Consider the following 17,447-nt stretch of genomic DNA (forward strand, 5'->3'; position numbering starts at 1 on the left):
ATATTTTGACTGACTTTCTAAGCATTTGGAATATCAGTGGAGCAGAGTATATCTCTTCTGATCTCCTTTCCCCACACACACACACAAAAACAAAAAACATCAAATTTGCCAGGAAAAAAGTTATGAGTTTTATGACATATGTAGTTTATTTTGTTTTTATTTTTGTTTTTTGAGATGGAGCCGCACTCTGTCGCCCAGGCTGGAGTGCAGTGGTACAACCTTGGCTCACTGCAAGCTCCGCTTCCCAGGTTCATGCCATTCTCCTGCCTCAGCCTCCCGAGTAGCTGGGACTACAGGCGCCTGCCACCACGCTCAGCTAATTTTTTGTATTTTTAGTAGAGACAGGGTTTCACCATGTTAGCCAGGATGGTCTCGATCTCCTGACCTCGTGATCTGCCCGCCTCAGCTTCCCAAAGTGCTGGGATTACAGGCGTGAGCCACCGCGCCCGGCCGACATAAGCAGTTTAGAGATATGATGTTGGAAGAGAATAGGAACTAGGACCAAATGGATGAATCAGGATGGGTCTGCAGAAGGAGCACTTGACAGGAAGCCAGGAGGCCTACCCTAGGCTCTTTAATGGACTAAATGAATTTGAACAAGGCACTTGTCTTCTCTTGGCCTCTATTTCGATTTCTGTAATGAGGTGGTTGGACAAAATGGCCTCCAAGGCCTCTTCTAGCTTTAAAATTATTGTGCCTGCACACTATGCTACTCTTTTTTTTTTTTTTTTGAGACGGAGTCTTGCTCTGTCGCCCAGGCTGGAGTGCCTTGGCTCACTGCAAGCTCCGCCTCGTGGGTTAACGCCATTCTCCTGCCTCAGCCTCCCGAGTAGCTGGGACTACAGGTGCCCGCCACCATGCCTGGCCAATTTTTTGTATTTTTAGTAGAGATGGGGTTTCACCGTGTTAGCCAGGATGGTCTTGATCTCCTGACCTCGTGATCTGCCCGCCTTGGCCTCCCAAAGTGCTGGGGTTACAGGCATGAGCCACCACACCTGGCCTATGCTACTCTTTTTAAATGCTGCATGCCATTTTGTTCATTTGTTTTGGTTTGTTTTTAAATTTAAAAAAAATTTAATAATGGAGGCAGGGTCTCACTATGTTGCCAAAGCTGGTCTTGAACTCCTGGGCTCAAGCAGTCCTCCCACCCCAGCTTCTCAAAGTGCTGGGATTATAGGGATGAGCTACCAGCGTGACCATTTTATTTCTTTCTTTCTTTTTTTTTTTTTTTTTTTGAAACAGAGTCTCGCTCTGTTGCCCAGGCTGGAGTATGGTGGTGTGATTTCGGCTCACTGCAACCACTGCCTCCCAGGTCCAAGCCATTCTCCTGCCTCAGCCTCCCGAGTAGCTGGGATTACAAGCAGGCACCACCACGCCTGGCTAATTTTTGCATTTTTAGTAGAGACGGGCTTTCACCATGTTGGCCAGGCTGGTCTCAAACTCCTGACCTCAAGTGATCCGCCCGCCTCAGCCTCCCAAAGTGCTGGGATTACAGGGGTGAGCTACCCAGCCCAGCCGCGGCGGTTTTTAAATTGTGGAATATACCATATATACAGGAGAGTATATAGAACATAAGTATATTTTCAATGATAATAATAATACTGAAAAGGTGAACATATGTTACCATCACCCAAACTAAGAAATTGAACATTGCCAACATCATGGATGCTCTTTACATGTCTGTGCCTCTGATCCTCTGGTCTCTTTCCTCCTCCCAATCTTCGTTTTTCCATGTTTTGTAAAATCATTGAACTATTGGCCAGGTGCAGTGACTCATGCCTGTAATCCCAGCACTCTGGGAGGCTGAGTCAGGCGAATCACCTGAGGTCAGGAGTTCAAGACCAGCCTGACCAACATGGAGAAACCCTGTTTCTACTGAAAATACAAAATTAGCCTGGTGTGGTGGCAGATGCCTGTAATCCCAGCTACTCGGGAGGCTGAGGCAGGAGAATCACTTGAACGCGGGAGGTGGAGGTTGAGGTGAGCCAAGATCTCAACGTTGCACTCCAGCCTGGGCAACAAGAGCGAAACTCCGTCTCAAAAACAAACAAACAAACAAATTGAACTATCTATATATGTATCACTAAAAATATTTTGTTTACTTTTGAATATTATATAAATGGAATCAAACTCTTTTTTTTTTTTTTTTTTTGAGATGGAGTCTTGCTGTGTTGCCCAAGCGGGAGTGCAGTGGCACAATCTCGGCTCACTGCAACCTCCACCTCCCGGGTTCAAGCAATTCTCCTGCCTCAGCCTCCGAAGTAGTTGAGACTACAGGCACACACCAGCTAATTTTTTTGGGGGGGAATTTTTAGTAGAGACAGGGTTTCACCGTGTTACCCAGGCTGGTCTTTAGCTACTAAGCTCAGGCAATCCGCCTGCCTCGGCCTTCCAAAGTGCTAGGATTACAGGCGTGAGCCACCACACCTGGCCAATTTTGGTATTTTTAATAGGGACAGGGTTTCAGCATGTTGACCAGGCTGGTCTTGAACTTCTGACCTCAAGTGATCCGCCCACCTCAGCCTCCTAAAGTGCTGGGATTACAGGCATGAGCCACCGCATCTGACCTGGAAATTTCTTTTATGTGTTCTTCCAGTCACTACTCACCATCAGAAGTAAATATTATCAGCCAGACACTGTGGCTTACACCTGTAATCCCAGCACTTTGGGAAGCTGAGGCGGGTGGATCACTTGAGGTCGGGAGTTCAAGATCAGCGTGGCCAACATGGTGAAACCCTGTTTCCACTAAATACACACAAATTAGATGGGCATGGTGGCTCATGCCTGTAGTCCCAGCTACTCAGGAGTCGAGACTGGGTCACTGCACTCCAGCCTTGGCGACAGAGTGAGACTCTATCTCAAAAAGAAAAGGAGGGAGGGGCTGGGCATGGTGGCTCACGCCTGTAATCCCAGCACTTTGGGAGGCCAAGACAGACAGATCACCTGAGGTCAGGAGTTGGAGACTAGCCTGGCCAACATGGTGAAACCTTGTCTCTACTAAAAATACAAAAATTAGCTGGATGTGGTGGTGTGCACCTGTAATCCCAGCTACTTGGGAGGCTGAGGCAGGAGAATTGCTTGAACCTGGGAGGCGGAGGTTGTAGTGAGCTGAGATCATGCCACTGGCCTCCAGCCTGCAGTTACAGAGCAAGACTCCATCCCAAAAAACAAAAACAAAAACAAAAACAAAACGTATTATCCAGATTCTTGCCATCACAAATGAGTTTTGCCTTTCTTTTTTCTAGAAATGGGGTCTCTCTCTCTCTGTGTTGCCCAGGCCGGATTTGAACTCCTAGGCTCAAGTGATCCTCCCACCTCAGCTTCCTGAATAGCTGAGACTACAGGGACATGCACCTGGCTTGTTTTGCCCATTTTTTGTTTGTTTGTTTTATTTTGACAGGGTCTTGCTATGTCACCCAGGCTGGAGTGGAATTGTGTGATCAAGACTCACTGAAGCTTCCAACTCCTGGGCTCAAGCAATCCTCCCACCTCAGCCTCCCAAGTAGCTGGGACTACAGGCATGTATCACCATGCCCAGCTAAATTGTTTATAATTTTTGTGAGACAGGATCTCCCTATGTTGCCCAAGCTGGTCGTGAACTCCTGGCCTCAAGTGATCTGCTTGCTTTAGCCTCTCAAAGTGCTAGAATTATAGGCATAAGCCCATGGGTACCTGGCCTGTTTTGCCTGTTTTTGTAGCAGGAAACATACATTTTTTGCTCAACATTATGTTGGTAAAGTTCATCCATATTACTTCACATAGCAATCATCTGTTCATTCTCATTGCTTTATAATATTTCATTGTATGCATGTATCACAATTTATTTATTCATTCTACTGTTGAGAGACATTTGTGTTGTTTCCAGTTTGTAGCCATAATGAAGTGTTTCTGGGGCAGTTTTGAAAGTTTCTCCAGGGTATAAATCCAGAAGTTCTGGTTATAGGGTATGCAGAGTATGTACAACTTTACCAGTTAATGCCAAACTGTTTTCTAAGGGATTGTCCTCATTACACTACTACTTGTAATATATGTAAGTTCCTACTGTTACACATCCTTGCCAAAGGGGCCAAATAATCTTTCCTGCATGATGCAATAATAAGCCTGGGCAGAGCCAGGCATACTTACACGTGCCTTTGGTTGGTTCTCAGAAGCTCAGGCCATAGTCATTTGTTCCCTCCAAGTAAGGGTAAGGATTCATAATATCCCAAGATCCCTGATCACATGCTCCATTAACCTGGAAATATTGGGGCGGATGGGTTGGTGAACAGAATTTTTATTTTATTATTATTATTATTTTAGATGGAGTCTTGGTCTTGTCACCCAGGCTAGAGTGCAATGGTGCAATTCTGGCTCACTGCAACCACCACCACCTGGGATCAAGTGATTCTCCTGCCTCAACTTCCTGAGTAGGTGGGATTACAGGTTCCCACCACCACGCCCAGCTAATTTGAGATGGAGTCTCGCTCTGTCGCCCAGGCTGGAGTGCAGTGGCGCGATCTCGGCTCACTGCAAGCTCCGCCTCCCGGGTTCACGCCATTCTCCTGCCTCGGCCTCCTGAGTAGCTGGGACTATAGGCGCCCGCCACCGCGCCCGGCTAATTTTTTGTATTTTTAGTAGAGACGGGGTTTCACTGTGGTCTCGATCTCCTGACCTTGAGATCCGCCCGCCTCGGCCTCCCAAAGTGCTGGGATTACAGGCGTGAGCCACCGCGCCCGGCGCTAATTTTTGTATTTTTTGTAGAGATAGGGTTTCACCATGTTGACCAGGCTGGTCTCGAACTCCTGACCTCAGATGATTCACCCACCTCGGCCTTCCAAAGTGCTGGGATTACAGGTGTGAACCACTGTGCCCAGCCACTGAATTTTTTTTTTTTTTTTTTTTTTTTTTTTTTGAGATAGAGTCTTGCTCTGTCGTCCAGGTGGAGTGCAGTGGTACAAACACGGCTTACTGTAACCTCCGTCCCCCCGGTTCAAGTAATTCTCCTTCCTCAGCCTCCCTCGTAGCTAAGACAGGGTCTCCACTCTGTTGCTCAGGGTGAGTGCAGGGGGCAGTGAATTTAGTAATGACACAATTTCTTTTTTTTTTTTTTTTTTGAGACGGAGTCTCACTCTGTCTTGCCTAGGCTGGAGGGCAGTGGCGCAATCTCGGTTCGCTGCAACCTCTGCCTCCCGGGTTCAAGTGATTCTCCTTTCTCAGCCTCCCAAGTAACTGGGACTATAGTTGTGTGCCACTACACCCGGCTAATTTTGCATTTTTAGTAGAGATGGGGTTTCACATGTTGGCCAGGCTCATCTTGAACTCCTGTCCTCAGGTGATCCACCCACCTCGGCCACTCATAGTGTTGGGATTACAGGCGTGAGCCACCGCGCATGGCAATCACAATTTCTGAATCAAGTAAGGATCCATACGCACTCTGTTCTGCATTGAGCACTAATAGGAAATGAAAGAACAGGAACATGGAGAGAAAGGGGAAAGTAATATTTTCTGTGTGCCTACTATCTTCCAAGCTGTGTGCCAGAAGCTTCACATTTTGGTCACATCATTTAATTCAAAACACCACCTTAGAAGGTAGGCTTTATATCCTGAATATAAGATAGGTATATATAACATAGATAAGAAAACTGAGGCTCAGAAAGGGGTCACTTCCTCAAGGCCACAGAGCTAATTAGTGACAGAGTCAGGATTTAAAGCATGGTCTGTCTGATTAAAGAGCTCAAGCTGTTTACAATACAGAGCACAGAGAAGGTAGAGTTGCTGCCGCCCTTGAGACTGACACTGCCAATACCAAGAATCAGTTCTTCTCAGTTTTGCTTGCCTCTATTCACCCCCAAAACTATGTTATTCAACTGATTATGACCATCTTGTTCATTGATTGAAGCTACATTTCCTTTTCATGGATTTTTTTGTTGTCTTTAGTCTTTCTTCCTTTTTTTTTCTTTTTCCATTCAGAAAATTGGGCACATCAGCACAATAGGTCCACTGATAAACAAGACGTGCGTTGGAAAATAACTTTCTACCTGCAGGTCTAGGAGTTAACCAGGGTGAGATTTTTTTTTTTTTCTTTTGAGACGGAGTCTTGCTGTCACCCAGGCTGGAGTGCAGTGGCACAATCTCGGCTCACTGCAACCTCCACCTCCTGGATTCAATGAATTCTCCTACCTCAGCCTCCCAAGTAGCTGGGATTACAGGCATCTGTCACCACACCCAGGTAATTTTTGTATTTTTAGTAGATGCAGGGTTTCTCTATGTTGGTCATGCTGGTCTCAAACTCCTGACCTCAGGTAATCCTACTGCCTTGGCCTCCCAAAGTGCTGGGATTACAGACGTGAGCCACCACGTCCGGCCCAGAGGTGAGATTTTTAAAAAGACGTGACATTCATATGTTTATTGTGGCACTCTTCACAATAGCAAAGACTTGGAACCAACCCAAATGTCCATCAGTGATAGACTGGATTAAGGAAATGTGGCACATATACACCATGGAATACTATGCAGCCATAAAAAGGATGAGTTCATGTTCTTTGTAGGAACATGGATGAACCTGGAAACCATCATTCTGAGCAAACTATCGCAAGGACAGTAAACCAAACACCACATGTTCTCATTCATAGGTGGGAACTGAACAATGAGAAAGACACAGGATGGGGAACACACCGGGGCCTGTCATGGAGTAGGGGGAGAGAGGAGGGATAGCATTAGGAGATATACCTAATGTAAATGACGAGTTAATGGGTGCAGCACACCAACATGGCACATGTATACATGTGTAACAAACCTGCACGTGGTGCACATGTACCCTAGAACTTTTTTTTTTTTTTTTTTTTTTTTTTTTTTGAGGCGGAGTCTCGCTCTGTAGCCCGGGCTGGAGTGCAGTGGCCGGATCTCAGCTCACTGCAAGCTCCGCCTCCCGGGTTTACGCCATTCTCCTGCCTCAGCCTCCCGAGTAGCTGGGACTACAGGCGCCCGCCACCTCGCCCAGCTAGTTTTTTGTATTTTTTTTAGTAGAGACGGGGTTTCACGGTGTTCGCCAGGATGGTCTCGATCTCCTGACCTCGTGATCCGCCCGTCTCGGCCTCCCAAAGTGCTGGGATTACAGGCTTGAGCCACCACGCCCGGCCCTAGAACTTAAAGTATAATAATAATAAAAAAAGATGTGACATTGTGAAATCTTCTGCCCTAAGATATGACATACAGGAAAATTTTAATACAGAAGGTATTAAAAGGATAAAAAGAAATTGAATGATGGCTCAATTTTTCTTGACGATAAAGGCTCTACAAAAGTATTAATGTTATATTTTATTATGTATTGTGTTTCATATATAATAAAAAAAAATAGAGAGTGAAGGTAGAAGACAGTGAAGTAAATATGTAGCAGGAAAAACCTGAACCTGATATAGGAATAATGGAGACACTAGGGAAGTCTAAAGAGAAGGTAGGGACAGGGGCAGGAAATAAACTTGCCAGGAGCATCTTCATGGCTTTAGAGGAAAGTGAAGTCAGGGATGGCTAGGCTATAAAGCTGTTCAACATAAAATGTCAGAATCCTATGATTGGGCAAGACCCAAACAAGTCATCTTGTCCATTTTGCTGTCTTTAAAGAGCCCTTTAAAATTTCTCCAGGCATTTTAGTTGTGGTGTGTAGGACTTAGAAAGGGATTTTTAAAAACATATATATTGGAGGCATCATGGAGGAAGAAGCTAAGATTTGGTAACTGGTTGAAGTATAGAGACTGGAAGTGTTTGCTATTGGATAAGGAAGGAGTGAGAGCAGAAATGCCACGTGAAAACCCTGTGTCCATGTGAAAACATTGTGGGGAGTCTCTACTATTCACGCTGTCCTTCATTGTGCAATTCTACCTTTCATCATTAGGACCAGACTTATAAAGTGGCCTCCCTGAGGACATTTTCTGACCTTATGTTATGAAGTTCCTTCAGGCTCTTAATTCTGGATAAACTGGAGTGATTAACAAGAGCAAAGAGACATAGTATTCAGATAAGGACTTTGGGTCTTATTTTTCCTTTATATCACAACTGGAGCCACAATTGTGGGCAAGGCACTGACTTTCTTGATGAATTTTGTCCATCTGTAAAGCAGCTTTGCCTCTCAGGGAGGCTTTGCCTCTCAGAGACAACGTGAAGACGGATAAGCAAGCACCAGGAGCAGAGTGGCCTCTCAGGTACAAAGCTAATCTTTATTTCAGTCAATGAAGTGCTTACTAATAGAAATACCTAGTCCTACTCAAAGAGCTATAAAAGGGGGTAGCAAACTATACGAGATGGTCTCTGCCTTCAGGATTTAACTGGAGAGCTAAAACCAGTATGCAGACAAAAAATTATATCCTAATTAAATTCTGAACTGTGGGCCAGGCACAGTGGCTCCCACCTGTAATCCCAGCATTTTGGGAGGCAGAAGTGGGAGGATCATTTGAGGTCAGGCGTTTGAGACCAGCCTGGCCAACATAGTGAGACTTTGTCTACCAGAAATACAAAAATTGGCTGGGCATGGTGGCGCACACCTGTAATTCCAGCTACTCGGGAGGCTGAGGCAGGAGAATCACTTGAACCCAAGAGGTGGAGGTTGCAGTGAGCAGACAACGTGCCACGGAACTCCAGCCTGGAAGACAGAGCGAGACTCTGTCTCAAAAAAAAAAAAAAAAAAATTCTGGCTGGGCACGGTGGCTCACACCTGTAATCCCAGCACTTTGGGAGGCGGAGGTGGGCAGATCACGAGGTCAGGAGATCGAGACCATCCTGGCTAACACGATGAAACCCCATCTCTACTAAAAATACAAAAAATTAGCCGGGCATGGTGGCGGGCACCTGTAGTCCCAGCTACTCAGGAGGCTGAGGCTGGAGAATGGCATGAACCCAGGAAGTGGAGCTTGCAGTGAGCCGATATCGCGCCACTGCACTCCAGCCTGTGTGACAGAGCAAGACTCCGTCTCAAAAAAAAAAAAAAAAAAAAAAAAATTCTGAACTGTGTGATATGACCATATTGCCACAAGAATTCAGAGGAGAGAGAGATCAGTGAAAGCTGGAGAAGTAAGATAAATCTTGGAGAAAATGGGACTTCTAAGGACTAGAAAGATTCAGAAAAACAGGAGAAAAGTTGGATAAGTCTGCCACCATAAACAAAGGTATAAGGATAAGAATAAGCACGGCAATTGCCAGAAGCCAGATTAAAATATAACTATTGGTGGTCAGTAGGAAATAATAACCCAATAATTCCATTATCCTCTGTCCTGAAGACTGATCACTGATCTTGTTATCTATAGAATTTGGATTCATGGTGAGATAGCCCCAGGACAGGGGGCTCTTCATGTTTCTATTTTCTTTTCTTTTCTTTTCTTTCTTTCTTTTTTTTTTGAAACGGAGTCTCTCTCTGTCTCCCAGGCTGGAGTGCAGTGGTGCTGTTAGCTCACAGCAACCTCTGCCTTTTGGGTTCAAGCGATTCTCCTGCCTCAGCCTCCTAAGTAGCTGGGATTATAGATGCCCACCACCATGCCAGGCTGATTTTTGTATTTTTAGTAGACACGGGTTTTTGCCATATTGGCCAGCCTGGTCTCGAACTCCTGACCTCAGGTGATCCACCCGTCTCAGCCTCCCAAAGTGCTAGGATTACAGTCGTGAGCCACCATGCCTGGCCTCTTTTCTTTTCTTTTTTTTGAGATGGAGTCTTGCTTTGTTGCCCAGGCTGGAGTACAGTGGCGCAATCTCGGCTCACTGCAACCTCTGTCTCCTGGGTTCAAGTGATTCTCCTGTCTCAGTCTCCCAAGTAGCTGGGACTACAGGCACATACCACCATACCCAGCAATATTTTTATTTTTAATTTTTTTTATTTTTGACAGAGTCTCTGTCACCCAGGCTGGAGTGCAGTGACATGAGCTCAGCTCACTGAAACCTCTGCCTCCTGGGTTCAAACAATTCTCCTGCCTCAGCCTTCCAAGTAGCTGGGATTATAGGCACCTGCCACCACATCCCGCTAATTTTTTGTATTTTTAGTACAGACGGGGTTTCGCCATATTGGCCAGGCTAGTCTTGAATTCCTGACCTCAGGTGATCCACCCACCTCAGCCTCCCAAAGTGCTGGATTTACAGGCATGAGCCACCTTGCCCTGCCGCAAATTTTGTATTTTTAGTAGAGACAGGGTTTCACTATGTTGGCCAGGCTGGTCTAGAACTCCTGACCTCAGGTGATCCACCCGCCTTGCGCTCCCAAAGTGCTGGGATTATAGGCGTGAGCCGCTGTGCCCAACCCATGGTTCTATTTTCTATTAAGGCACTTTCTTTCCTCCCTTGATTCAACTCAAGTCTGACTTGAGAGACTTTCTTGTCCTAAGAGTGACAGGTATTGAAGGCCTTGTTGTTCAACAGCAACTCTGGCAGCAAAGAGGGGAACAATAATGATAAATCTTAAATGACTGTTCTCAAACTTCAGGGTGATTAATTATTAGGGATGCTTTAAAAAAAGAAAAAGTCGGCCGGGTCCAGTGGCTCATGCCTGTAATCCCAACACTTTGGGATACCAGGGTGGATCACAAGGTCAGGAGTTCATGATCAGTCTGACCAACATGGTGAAGCCTCGTCTCTACTAAAAATACAAAAATTAGCTGGGCATGGTGGCCTGCACCAGTAATCCCAGCTACTTGGGTTGGGAGGCTGAGGCAGAAGAATTGCTTGAACCCAGGAGGTGGAAGTTGCAGTGATCCGAGATTGTGCCACTGCACTCCAGCCTGGGTGACAGAGTGAGACTCCGTTTCGGGAAAAAAAAAAAAAAAAAAAAAAAAGAAAAAGAGAAAAAGTCAACCAGGTGTGGTGACATCTCCCTGTAGTCCCAGCTACTTGAGAGGCTGAGGTGGCAGGATCACTTGAGCCCAGGAGTTGAGGCTGCAGTGAGTCATGATTGTGCTGTTGCACCAAAAAAAAAAAAAAAAAAAAAAAGGGCTGGGAATCTGCATTTTTAACAAGCACCCTAGTGTTTGTTTCTTAAGGTGATCAGTGGGACATACTTTGAGAAACGATGCCCTAATCTAAATATTTGACCTAAAAATGCCAAATGAAGCTGCCTGGACAGTGGCGCATATAATATTTATATATATCTGGGTTTATCAATTTTTGAGAATTTATCTTTTCTCATCTATGGCTATTACAAATTCATATGGCTATCTTCTAAAGAGTGTGACACAGACACTCTGTTTTAATGTGTTAGTTTTGCCTTCTTAAATAGACTATACTCACCTCGAAGACAGGGACCTCTCATACTTTCCTGACTTTACCCACAGGAAGATAAGAAAGCAATTTTAAGGTTGGAAGGTAGCTGGGCTGCTCAGGATGAATCCCTAATACCTTTACATCACCTTGAAAACCCTGGAAGTCATATATTTGGGATTTTGTATTCGTTTTCTAGGGTTGCTATAACAAAGTACCACAGACTGGTGGCTTAAACAACAGAAATGCATTTCCTCACAGTTCTGAAGGCTAGAAGTCCAAGATTAAGGTGTCAGCAGTTAGTTTTTTTCTGGTATTTTCTCCTTGGCTTGAAGATGGCCATGGACGCCCTATGTCTTCATAGGATCTTCCCTCTGTGTGTGTGTCTGTTTCCTCGTCACCTTGTCTTATAAGGACGCCAGTCATACTGGATTAGGGCCCACCCATATGACCTCATTTTAATTTAATTACTTCTGTAAAGACTTTGTCTCCAAATATACTCACATTCTGAGGTACTAGGGGTTAGGACTTCAACATATGAATTTTGGGATACAGTTCAGCCCATAACAGACCTCTAGTGTCAGCTTCTAGAAACGTACCACTCATCCTTCTCTTCCATTTGTTAGTCTCATATGGTAAGTTCTCTCCACCCTTTGGTTCTCCTCCCCCACCTCTTACAGACATAATAGCTTGTGTAGCAAGAACTCATGGAGCAGCTCTAAAGAACCTACAGTAGGGATGGGCAGGTTGTGGCATGCACCAAACACCATAACACTCAGGGGTTGCTGAAATTCCAGTTGTACTGTCTTAAAGACACAGCTCTCTGCTCATTCTCTGCCCAGCTGTCTTAGCATTTGGTGATAACAATTAGATTATTAGATCCTCTGTAAGTGACCTTGGTATCATAACTCATCCTTCCTTAATTTTTTTTTTTCACTGTAGCTTTTATTAGGCCTTTCTTTGGCTAGTTCTTTAGAAAGCTCAATTATTTTAAAATAGAAAGCTCAATTACTTAAAATAATCAGTGAGGTCAAAAGCAGGACATGCAAGGGCTGGCTGAAATTTCACGTAAGGACAGTTTTTGAGGGTAAATCCCTGGTTTTGTAGAGCTTCTAAAGCTGGTAAACAGCAACACTATTAAGAATCCTAGGGAGAGGCCGGGCGCGGTGGCTCAAGCCTGTAATCCCAGCACTTTGGGAGGCCGAGACGGGTGGATCACGAGGTCAGGAGATCGAGACCATCCTGGCTAACACGGTGAAACCCCGTCTCTACTAAAAAAATACAAAAAACTAGCCGGGCGAGGTGACGGGCGCCTGTAGTCCCAGCTACTTGGGAGGCTGAGGCAGGAGAATGGCGTAAACCCGGGAGGCGGAGCTTGCAGTGAGCTGAGATCCGGCCACTGTACTCCAGCCGCGGCGACAGAGCAAGACTCCGTCTTTAGGGAGACTTGGCATGGTGGCTCACGCCTGTAATCCCAGCACTTTGGGAGGCCAAGGCAGGCGGATCACGAGGTCAAGAGATGGAGACCATCCTGGCCAACAAGGTGAAACCCCGTCTCTACTAAAAATACAAAAATTAGCTGGACTTGGTGGTGTGTGCCTGGAGTCCCAGCTGTTCGGGAGGCTGAGGCAGGAGAATCACTTGAACCTGGGAGGCGGAGGTTGCAGTGAGCTGAGATTGCACCACTGCACTCCAACCTGGGAAACAGAGCGAGACTCCATCTCAAAAATAAAAAATAAAAAAGAATCCTGAGGAAAGAATTCCTATTATTTAATATGATCTAGGAAAGGTAAAACAACAATAAGACACAACCTCATTGTTTTTAGTTCTTTCCAAAGTCACTCCCTTCATGTCAGCTTCAGAGACTGCTGTTATGGAAAGGCGAGGCTTCCCTCTTCCCAGGCCGTGTTTTTCGGTCAGTCAAATCAAACATCTTACTAAGCCAGGAAGTCTTGCTCAATTATCTTTTTCCCCCCTACCTTTGTCCAACTGATAGATATCTCAGTGATACAATTATTGTGAAATATGAATCACTGTTCTGTAAAGTCCACATCTTCTTTCCTATGTTCTCTGCTTCCAATCCCTGTCATTTAATTAATTGATTTATTTAGAGATGGGGTCTTTTTACGTTGCCAGTGCTGGGGTGCAGTGGCTATTCACAGGCGCAGGCACAGCACACTACATATAGCCTTGAACTCCTTGCCTCAAGCCATCCACCCACCTCAGCCTTCTGAGGAGGTGGGACTATAGTCCAGGTACATACCACCGTGCTTGACCCTATTATTTTAAAAATGGGTTGATAAATTCTTGGGGAAGCTCCACCTAGTGGGATTATGAGGGCTCCTGGATGAATATTGTTCCCTGTTGGACCAATCTTTTCCTCTTCCTGCCTCAGCTTCCGCCAATAACTTCTTACCTGGGGCATGTATTTCTATCCTATTCACGTTTTACCCTCTGGCATAGAGCTTGTTCTCACTTAACTGTCATCCTCTGCGCTTCTGGCCTTCCTCACAAGTTTGTAAGCATTAAGAAGGTGCTGTGCATGCTTCATTAAATTCTTCCTTGGATGGGTTGAGTTCACCCTGTTCTTCTCAAGCGCAATTTTCCCCAAGTTTCTTCCCTAAGCAATGTTTGTATTGTGTTGGGACCCCTTCCAGTTATTATTAATTTTCAACACACAGCTACCATGAAAATCTTGCTATGAAGTAACTGGCGAAACTACAGACACGGATTGGCTTCCTCTCAAAGGCCCGGCGTGCCCACAGTGGAGGACGGAAAGCATTCTCCAATCCGAAAAGTCTGGAACGCTTTGGCAACTACTTTGCTCAGGGCAGGCAGAAGACGGTGGTTCTTTGGTACACTCCCCTTCTTACCGAGCTTCGTTTACTGAAGCTTCTCCTTAACACGCCAGGATCCAGCATGTGTAACACCTTTCGAGTCGGCTGTCTTGGGGCTGAGGAGCGAAACGGGGGGCTGGTTTTGGACTTCCAGCATGGGGTTACTTAGCCCGCCCAGGCTTGCAAACCAGCTAGCGTGATGAGAACAGGTGGTGGACGCGATTGCCCACCTCTTGTTAATGTGTTAGGATTCAACAGACAATTAAACGGGCCCGAACGCCGCCTGCCCCACTCAGCCCGCCTTAATGCTGGGTTCCCTTTCCCCCCGCTACAGGCCGGCTAGTCCCGGTCCGTCACTTGGGACGCCTCTGTCCCTGGTGCGAGGCGCATGCTGGACCGCTTCCCCTACTCCCCTCTCCGCCAGGAGGAGGAGCCGAGGGGCTGGCCCCGCACCCGGCTGTGGCAGAAGGGGCCGCGAAGGCCGGGCCACGGGCGCCACGACTGCCCAGGGCCCGCCCGCTGCCCGCCCGCCCTCTAGCCGCTCAGCCCCGAATGGCAGATCCGCGCTCGGACCATCGGCATCGCCTCACATCGCCCCGCCCCGCGCCGCCCTCCCATTGGCTGCTGCTGAGCCCTGGGGCCCGCGCCTCGCCCCCCGGCGGCCCTGGCCGCGCCGCAGCCCGGAGCGGGGTCAGAGGTGAACGGCCTGGAGTAACCCCGGACGTAGTCACCTCCTGGGGCTCGCCGGCTGAGGTGGGAGGCAGGGGCGGGGCGGGGGCGGGTCAGGTCCCCTGAAGCCCCGCCCCTTCTCCGTGTGCGGGGCCGGCCTGGTGCTGCGCGCCTGTCAGCCATCGCCTGAGCCGCCGACTTCTCCTCCCGCCCAGCAGTGTCTCCACGCAGGGGCTCCGGAACCGCCCGACCGCACACGTTGCCACCCTGAGGTGAGGTGAGGGCCGGCCCAGAACCTGTGACCGGGGGCCTGGAGAAGCTGGGGCCAAGGGAGGGGCGGCGTTAAGCATGGGGCCGCCTCCCATCCTCCGCCCGCCCGCACGCGGCCTGGGCTCCACACCATCCAGACCCGGTGCCGGGCAGCCTAACCCTTCCCGCGGCTCTGAGGCCTTGAGGTCCCCTCCCTAGAGACATGGAGAGGTCTGGGGTCTCGGGAGGTGGGAGCTCAGATCCCGGAACTGGGAGGCGTACAATTCAGGGCCCCTCTAGAAAGGGGCTGGAGTTTCTGCCTGGAGCTCGCCCCCCACCCCTCCTGACCAGCTCCAGCGTGGTGTGATTCCTTCCAGACCCCTGTCCAATCCGATTCTGGGCTCGGGAGAGAGAGAAGACCACGTGGGAAGGGGGCGTTGCGGGTTGGGTCTGATTGCATTGAAAGTCCTCTCTCTCTTGCAGGATGAGGTGTGGGGTGCAGACCTCACTTGCTCTCTCCGTGCCTTTGTATCGTGGCGAGAGCCAGGGCCAGGCAGGTTGTCCCTGCCAGTTCCTGTTCCCAGGATTTTATTATGTTATCTGTGAGGGACGTAGTAAATGTACATGCCTTTTGTTACTCTCTCCTTGTTTGCCATGCTGATCAAGGGAAGTTACTGGAAACAGGACGTAGGAAGCTGATGCGAAGCTAATGATTTCACAGGAAAATGTGTGTGAAGGCCCTACCCGGATCGGGGCCAACATTAGTTTGGATTTGGAAGTGGGAGAGTGGACACTAATGGACACTTGAAATCAGCCCTAAAAATCAGGGACTTAGTGTAGGCCTTGTGGGTTTTATAGAGGCATTTAAGAATATAACTGCTCAGGAGAAATACTTTAATTTCAGATATTTTTGTTTGGGGATTTAAGACTGGAATAAAAAAAGACCCTAGGCCTTCCTAATTCCGTTTCTACTTTAGCGATGTTTCAGTAATTTCCTAATGTGTGGATAAACCTAATAACCACATCTTCAGTCTCAGAAGTTTATTTCCTTGAATTTTCTCTCTCTTTCCATTCATTTTTTCCCTCCCAATTCGGTAGTATAGATTGAGAAGCATGCTTTCTTTGGTTACATGGTCTCTTCTCCCTCAGCAGGGAGGAATACTCATATTTTTCCATTCTTGAGGGGAAAGCCCTGGATGTCTGTGATGAGAAGGATTTCTGTGCTGCTTATTTGATTGGCACTTTTCAGAAAAGCATTGTGGCCTAATAGAGCAGGACCACCGTTTACCTATCCAGATAGATGCCTGCTTGCTATAAATAGCAAGTTTCTTCCCACTTCTCTTGCCTCAGTTTCTTCATTTCTCAATAAAACTGAATGCATAACAGGAGGACTGATGTAAACCCAAGAATATTAAACATTTTAAAGTGGGCATATGAAAGATGCCAAAGGTAAAGTATTAATTTATGAAGCCATCTGTGTTTACTAGTGTTGTAGAATTTTGTTATTTTGTTTGTTTGAGATGGAGTCTTGCTCTGTTGCCCAGACTGGAGTTTCTTTTTTTTTTTTTGAGGCGGAGTCTCGCTCTGTCGCCCAGGCTGGAGTGCAGTGGCGCGATCTCGGCTCACTGCAAGCTCCGCCTCCCGGGTTCCCGCCATTCTCCTGCCTCAGCCTCCCGAGTAGCTGGGACTACAGGCGCCGCCACCACGCCCGGCTAATTTTTTTGTATTTTTAGTGGAGACGGGGTTTCATTGTGTTAGCCAGGATGGTCTCGATCTCCTGACCTCGTGATCCGCCCGCCTCGGCCTCCCAAAGTGCTGGGATTACAGGCTTGAGCCACCGCGCCCGGCCCAGACTGGAGTTTCTATGGTGTGATCTCGGCTCACTGCAACGTTGTCTCCTAGTTTCAAGCGATTCTCCTGCTTCAGCCTCCTGAGTAGCTGGGATTACACACGTGCGCCACTATGCCGGGCTAATTTTTGTATTTTCGGTAGAGACAGGTTTCACCATGTTGGCCAGGCTGGTCTCCAACTCTTGACCTCAGGTGATCCACCCTTCTCAGCCTCCCAAAGTGCTAGGATTATAGGCATGAGCCACCACGCTGGGCTTGTTTTGTTTTGATTTACCAGTGCATAATAGAAATACATCAAGCATAAGATTAAACTGCTTTTTAAAAAGGAAGTCTTGGGAAATGGTGGCTTTTATCTTAGTGAATTTATAGTTCAATAACTAGGTAATGATGAAGACCTGGTATTGTGAAAGCCAGCCTCGGAGAACACTCTCTCATCTGATGTTGACCTCTCTAAAGTGCTGTAAGCAGGTTCAGGTGTACATCACTACGTAACACTATTTCCTTTGCCCTCAATGATTGGGAAAATTTTTATACCTGTCATGTGGACTGGTTTAACAGGTCTAGGGCTAGTGTATTTCTTTCTTTAAAATCTTTTCTTCCTTCATTTGGATGGCTAATATCCTAATAGTCTTAG

At 47.1% G+C, this 17,447-nt stretch overlaps 1 protein-coding gene across 13 annotated transcripts in view; it reads left to right on the plus strand.

The window, feature by feature from the left end:
• The window catches only part of ACACA (acetyl-CoA carboxylase alpha), a 330,020-nt gene that overhangs the window by 39,078 nt on the left and 273,495 nt on the right, over positions 1-17,447 (plus strand). For 8 of the 13 annotated variants that reach the window (XR_013405782.1, XM_077969316.1, XM_077969320.1 and 5 more), the window contains exon 1: positions 14,889-14,986. The gene's annotated coding sequence lies outside the window, so the exon portion shown is untranslated. 13 annotated transcript variants of the gene reach the window in all.

The sequence above is a fragment of the Macaca mulatta genome, chromosome 16 (genome assembly GCF_049350105.2).
Source record: "Macaca mulatta isolate MMU2019108-1 chromosome 16, T2T-MMU8v2.0, whole genome shotgun sequence".
NCBI classification, from domain to species: Eukaryota; Metazoa; Chordata; class Mammalia; order Primates; family Cercopithecidae; genus Macaca; species Macaca mulatta.